At 37.4% G+C, this 7,807-nt stretch overlaps 1 protein-coding gene across 5 annotated transcripts in view; it reads right to left on the reverse strand.

Moving 5' to 3' along the window:
* Positions 1–7,807, reverse strand: part of NCOA2 (nuclear receptor coactivator 2) — a 198,378-nt gene that overhangs the window by 139,564 nt on the left and 51,007 nt on the right. The gene's annotated exons all lie outside the window — the stretch shown is intronic.

The following is a 7,807-nucleotide window of genomic DNA, read 5'->3' on the forward strand; positions in this document are numbered from 1 at the left end:
ATTCTATAAATTTTAATTTACTATGTGTACAGCTTGATTTCTGCGATTACAGAGCTTTCCTTCTCATGGAGAAACACAAAAATATCCTACTGTATCTGTATCAAACTCGTTTCCTTTCTGTAACATACACACCAATAGAGCTGAGATGATCTGATAACTCACTTCTGTTTGTCTGCAAGTACTACAGCTAATAAAGTTTTTTTATTGTTTATTAGAGGGGGAAGGAAGAGGTACATCAGCTTTTAATCAAACTGTATGACTCTGTGTATATCTTAAATTTCATTTCCATTCCAAAGCAACAGTTTTCTTTCTGAGCTTATAGTATTTCTCCCAAAGTATGAACAATAACAACAACAAATTTTAAAAGTATGAGCATTCACACCACATGTACAATGTGTGCACCAATCACCCAGACAGACAGAATAAAATCCCCCATTACATACAATTTTGAGTACCAACAAGATCTGTACTTGAATTTGCAATACCCCTAAGAGTCGTAGTCGTGTCCCGACCCCCTTTGTTTCAGGCAATGTGTTTTGGGTTCCCTTACCCCAAAGAGCCAACAAAATGCTTAAGGCAGTGAACTGATACTAACAGGGGAGTGAAACGAAACATTTAATATTTACAAGAGAAGATCTGGAGTTCCAACCATAAATTAGCATTCTTCAGAGTTGTTTTATTCCTCAGTATTTATAGCTAGTTACAAGATAATAGTTAATTTGGCGTGAGTGCAACTGAGTATCTGCAGGAGACTAAAGCCATTAAAACCATCTGCAGAAAGCAAGTGGAATTAAGTGATCCCAGGGCTACTTCTTTCTGCTAGTACCTTTGTATCTTGAAGAGGCACTGCTTCCTTCCTATCCATATAAATCTTTTCAGTATTCAACAAAGTTATAAAACCACAAAAGGAAAAAGGACAAGAGAAAAAAAAAAAAAAAAACAAGCACGAAAGGATCCCTTAATACCAACAAAAACTCATTTCACGTGAAAACAAGGTTTATCTCATTCACTCAGCGTCCATGTTGATAGCCGCCCCCCCCCCCAAAAAAAAAAAAAAGAAAGAAAAAAGAAAACCCACAAACAAATAGAGCACAGGAATAGAAAATCAATCTCTTGAGTTAGCGCCTAACTTAGCTTGCCTGAGCAAATCAATCTCCTCACACAGATGAATTATAACACAACATTTAACCACACACATGCCATTTTCCAACTGTGCTGCCCTCTATACTTCACTACAATATTCACTATATTCAGTATTTTGTCTTACTTCCACTGCCTATTGCACGACTCCATGCATCATTTCTTGCAAGTTTCAGAGCTGTTCGGTGGCAAGAATTATTTTCCTGAGAGAATATTCTACAAAGTTCATCAGTAAGTCGACGTGATTCACTTACAGCATCATTAGCGTTTAGGGTCAGCATTATGCCTGCTTCTAGCATGAGCAACAGGCAGCATATAAATATAGGTGGTTATTATGGAAACTTAGGCCCTTATTTTCCAGAGTACTTAGGAAATACATGTATTTAAATATTCAAAGCACATCATCTCCTGAGTCAAAGTACAGCTTCTCCTTGAGAAGACTGAGCACTCAGCATTTTTGCAAATCAGCCCAAAGCTGAGAGAGGCAAGCAAGGCACAGATTTCGTGACGACCTCCTAAAAAGCTAAGTGACACATGAGCATCACGCAGCAAACGGGCGGCGGAGCCCAGCGCAGAACTCAGCGCTTTCTGGCTGCCCCAGTCAAGAGGCAGCTCTTCTACTCTCACCATCCATTTTTTCCTACCACTAAGGCAGCAATCCAACAGCACTCCTATGAAGAACAGGTCCATCATATGTGCTAAATAAAACTGTAGTTAAATTGTATGCAGGGACCCAGCCAAGGTCTGTTGCCTGATGTATACATAGGCATGGAACTGAACTACGCAGTCTCCAGTGCTTCGAGCTCACAGGACCAGCAACAGCAAGCAAGCCAGCAAGCAAGTCATCGAATTTAGCTTACTTTCACAGATATTACGAAGAGAAGAAAAATAGCGAGTCTCTAATCTTTATTCTCATTTCTGAATAAACAGGTTTCTGAAATGATGCGCCCTCCTGTTTCCTCTTCAGCACAGCGAGCAGTGCCTCCCGCATGGTCTGCCGGACACACCACCTTCTCCTAATATTGCCCTCACCCTGCTCTGCCCTACACCATCCACCGGACCCCCCCAGCCAAGCACCACGACGCCATTGCGATAAGAAAAGTAAAATAAACGGGGCTGAGCGAGTCTATACAGATAATGCATTTGTTTTGCAAAAGATGCTGAGCAAAGTACAAGTGTACACAATAAGGACAACATCTGATGTTTCCTCTACTGAAATCACAGTATTTTAAAGCTTACGCCCTGCCCAAAATATTGATGTTTTTTTCATTGGGACAGATGAAAATGCATTATGAAATATATCCTTTTCTCCAAAAAATCTAAATTCTCATTCCAAAATACACATTCTACAGAACTGTTGAGAAAGGACACAATAAAGTTTTAAGCAGTCTCACCCACAAAAACAGCTAGACATTTTTGATTGAAAAACACTGAATAAGTATTTATTAATTCAGTTCTAGGTAGATGCCTACCATGAAAAACTGGTAAAGATGGATGCAACTGCAAATCAAATTTCTTATTCACATTGAATCCTGTCAACATAAGTTACAGATATTATATTAACACCCTGTTTAAAAACATTACTTTCTCCAACTCTGCCCCTTTTATGTAGACTGTCAGCTTTACAGGTTATGAATGTTCATGTATTGAATTTTATTTACATGATGTATTGAGTTTTATTTATATATGTTTATATAATTTAAGTATTTTATATAAAAAGAAGTTTCTATGTATTTATATATGACTATAGCCAAAATTTTATTTCAATATAAATGAGAGAGAGAGAGAGAGAGTTATGACTGAAGTAAATGAAATGTGAAAGAATAAAGCATCCATTTTGGAAGAATGAACATTTGATGAAAAACTATTCAAGTAAATGTGAAACACACTGCAAAGGCAACTCTAAGTTTGGTTCGTTGGCATCATATTTGTTTACAATTGTAATGTGTAAATAACACCACCCTACTCCAAGATGCCTGTGAACTAAAAATAATAAATTAATTCAAGTCTCCTATGAAGAGACAGATGTTTATCATGCTGGGAAACTGAGCTTCATACGATGAATATTTCCACCTTCCCTTTTGGGTTCCCTTAAAACAAGACTATCAACACGTACAGTAAGCACCTGATCACATCAGGGAGCACAGATTAGTAAACCACAAGATCCACTGTGATCACATAACCTTACTTTTCATGTATTACAGGCCACAAAGCTAAATTAATATTTGAATTAATACTTGAAATAATGCTCTTCTGTAGGGACAGACATCTGATCTTGATTAAAACTCACCGTGAAATTCACCCCATATATGGCAATGCAATGTTCTGCTGTTGTTATCCTTACTGAAAAAAACTTGCACCTTTAGTTTTGAATTAAATTTATCTAGTCTTCCTGCCCCTGAATCTGCTTATAGATTTGTTTGCTTAACTTACGGACCCGCTACCACAGAACAGTTCTTTGTGTAGGAGCACAGCGGCAGGCAAAGGTCATCTCTCCGAGCCTCAACCTCGTCTTTCTGAAGGGACCCAAGACCCAGGCTCTTCAGCTGTTTCTGATTCTTTAATCAAAAGATTGGGCTTGGAGCACTTATAATTTAACCCCACTTAGGGGTGCCAGCAGCAAACAAAATAATTAGCTTACCACAGAAATTATAACATCCTGACTACTTGTATATATCTTTGCTCTGTTTTCCATTTGCCCAGCCACATTTGTATTGGTCCTTTTTGCCACGATTATATCAGCAACTCCTGGATTCAGCTGATTATTCACCATCATCCTTCCAACAGCCACCTTTGTTTCTGGATGCAGGACTCCACATTTAATTGCATTCAAATGCATTTTGTCATCTTGCTACCACCTGCCAAGTGGTCCATATGGTTCTGAAGCAGCTGCTTGCTCTCTTCACTGTTCACCATTTCACAAACTTTTGTAACGTTTGCAGACTTTTTTCATGTATGAGGTTCTATTTCGTATTGTAAATATCAAAGTGCATAAGATCAAATAAGCCACTTGCAGTTTTCCACTGAAATAGTTACTCAGTGATTCCCCATTTACAGCTTATTAGCCATAATTAGTGTAAGTGGGTATAGAGCATTTTGATTATGCCCTATTCCAACTTCTTACAGCTCTGTGCAACACCAAGTCAGAACGTATGGACCACAGACCGTCTACAAATTTATCCAGGATAAATGGCAGTCACAGATCTAATTATTTATCTTAAGTCTCCGCAGTATCCAAATTCTCATCATCTGCTCTCTTTTTATATGTATTTCATTGTTCAGAATGACTGGAAGAAACATGGGCAAAATGTGACAGCCAACATTGTTTTTCGAGCCTAGAGTTAGAGAATTCTTCTCAGGAGAAAAAAATCCTGACTCCTACTCTTTGCTCCCAGGACTATCTCTGTTTTGTTTCCCAATATTTCTGGGGCTAAAACAAAACAAAAAATATTTTTAAAGACTGTAAGAGCTAGAACACCGTACCATGCTCACTCAGTACTGATGAGGAGAGGAAGGAGCTGTACAGCAATCTCAGCACTCAATTATTTAAACTTTATCTGAGCTCTGTTTCTGGAACGTATTGTATCTTAGTATATTTGCATGAAAACTACTAATCGTTTCCCCAGATAAAAATCAGAGCTGATCTTGTCAAATAAGTTATGTTGGCTAGCGTTAATTATACTGACCTCTTTTAATTCTTGGTTAATCAAGTCCTGGGTCAGTCTTATCCAAGACTGGCGTCAGGCTGTTAAGTCTGGAACTTCTTCCAAGTAAATCTTAATTTTCCACATGCAACAAGTTATTGAGGAAAGAAAATAATAATGAATATTATCAGTACAGAGAGCTCTGCAGATAATCCAAGAAGTTATTGGACAGGAGTTCGCTGATTTACCTAGTATGTCTAAATACTCTGCTCTTTCACAGACTCCTAAGCTAGTACTGGAAAGTGTTTCATAATCACATAATCATCTCTTATCACCACAATAGAGGCTTTTTGTGTTGTTGCTTTTTTTTTTTTAAACAAAATACAAGAGATAAATTTGTCATTTTCCACATTCTTACATGCAAAGTTACTGTTTTCTCCTTGGGTTTCCTTTGCTTTTTTTTGTTACTTCCTACAAGCACCAGCTTCAGATCATAGATTTGCCTTCTTTTTCCTCCTCCCTCATTTCTTTGTTACACTCAAACTGCCTTTGTCCCCTTCATAATATTGAACATTTTTAAACTACCATTTTTCATTTGCAGAGTGATGGCTTTTTTTCTAAAAAAAAAAAAAAAGATTTCACAAATCACATGGCTTTTAAGTGTTTTCTGCAGTGTGAAATACACAAATTTATGTGCATCTATCTTTAGGTATTTTTTATTTTTTTAAACAAAATCAGACAATCATCTTGAAACTTGTTTTTATTTATTAATTTATTTGATGTTTTGGGGGGAGGTATTTTTAATTTTAAAGTTTTATGCTCTGTCGTCATTTGTCTTGTCTTTTTTTTCAGCGTATGGTGCAAAACGTCTTCAACATCTACATTTAGAGCTTTCGAAGTTTGGGTACTGCTACAGCAAGACTTAAGATATAATCCTCAGCTTGAGGTCTTCCATGACCATCTCTCTCCTCATCTTCCTCAGCTCTGGGAGAGCCAACTAACCCATCTCTTCTAAAGGTGAGGCAGTTGCAATACAGCAAATCTTGATTTTATACTCTGATTTTCAGACAGCTGTGAGGGGAAATTTAAATCTGTTTCAACAGCACAGTTGATGACAGTGTTTCTGGCAAACTCAGATGTCCTCAATATGTCCAGCTCTGGTTCAGTTTTCTGGCTCTAAGTCTGCAAAGTAAGGTGGTGGGAGTTTTGTTTGTTTAGTTTGTTTTGAGCAGTAGTGTTCAGCCTACAGGTGGGTTTTTCCCCAAGCAAGGGGAAAAATTTACTTATGGAAGTGAATGTCCCTCCGCATAGATTTTGGGGTTAAAATATACATTTTTCACTCATGTTTTTCACACAAAATTATTCATTTCCCTTTGGATTAGAGATTCAGTCACACATTAAAGGGCTGACATGATCTCAAGTAGCCTACTGCCCCTGGATAGCAGGCCCCTCAGATTTCCTACCTATGGTTGGTGCATTACAAAGAATCCTCAATTAAAAGGACACTCAAAATCCACACCACAGCTGCATGCATTGCTGGTGGGTGCCACTGCCTCCAGGTGACAGGATTTGCAGCATTGCCCCTCTTTAGCACATGCCTTTTGTTTCCCTTCCGTTGAGGGGTGAATCTTCAAATCTTCTCTCACTCAGGAATTAAGAATGAGACAAATATTTTAATGGTCATGTTTTTTTCTAACTGTGGCAGTTTCCCCACATAGAAGAGAGATAAGGGTATCAACCAACAATCTAAAAAAGAAAAAACAATCTCATCGAGAGAGAGGTTGGATTTATGTGGAATATATATGGTTTATTTTTCTAACAAAAAAATTATCAGTGTTTGCATACATACAGTTTTTCTTCTTTGCTATATATTTATAAGCTGGATCAGATGTCTGTACACTGGAAACTCTACTCTAAGATGTTCGCAGTGATTTTCTGAAGGGGTGCCTTAACTTGATCCTTGGCTCATTTCCACCTAGCTGTCTTTTGGAGAAGAAAGTTTGCTTCCTTCACCACTATCTTCATTATTTTGGAATGGAAAGTGAAAGGAATGGAAACAGGAAGATCCCAACCACAACACAAAGAAAAAAAAAACCTTCAAATGAGAAGCAGAAAGAGACAAAACTGGGGACTACTTCAGTTTTTTTGCAGCACATGTTAATCACAGCTATCCTTAAATTAGCACAGCTACAGAACTGCTTAGTTTACTTAAATTATAAAGGCCAGCATCACTGAAGTCCCCCAAAATAATTTTATTTGGTTTTGAAGATATATTAAATCCATAAATTTTGTCAACATTCTCTGCACAACGTGGTCACATTTCACAAAAGCTTAGCTGTTTTGGTTTGCTGGAGACATCAGTTAGGAACAAGAGGGCTTTGGCTTGGGATGCTGGCAACCCTGCATCTCTGTTCACAGCACAACTTACCCACCCCAGTCAGCTTGCCTCACTGCTTATAAAACTAATTTAATAATGCCTTTCTACGCATGACAGACCTTTTATGCACATCAAGAGAAGTCTGACACACATCACTTTTTAGAAGAAACAACTTTATTTTCCTTAGTACTAAAGTGAATAAAACAGCAAAGCAGGACAATGAAATAATCTCAGCCCACAGAGATGTAAACAATAGGAACCATACTAATCCCTTTCATTAATCAAGCACAGAGGGGGAAAAAATAAATTGAAGCTGTGCTCTCACATTAAAAAATGATAATTCTTAGAAGATGGTTTACTGTAAAAGTTCAAAGACATTTTATACTTTTTATTAAAAATTTTAACAAAATTGTAACTAAAAGTAATCAACAGTCTATTGCTTCTGCATTTGACTGACACAAGAAATGCTTTTAATTAAAATCTTTCCAAGTCACTGACAATGTTAGAAGCAGATATCAGATCGCTCTGAGACTTGTCGAAAAGACTTTACCCCATCACACAATAAATGACTTTCTGAATTAACAGAAAAGACAACACATTTGCAGGCAAAGAAAATTCCACTTCTTCCTGATTATCTAAACAAGCA

Source organism: Anser brachyrhynchus, assembly GCF_964034855.1.
Source record: "Anser brachyrhynchus genome assembly, chromosome: 2".
Classification (NCBI taxonomy): domain Eukaryota; kingdom Metazoa; phylum Chordata; class Aves; order Anseriformes; family Anatidae; genus Anser; species Anser brachyrhynchus.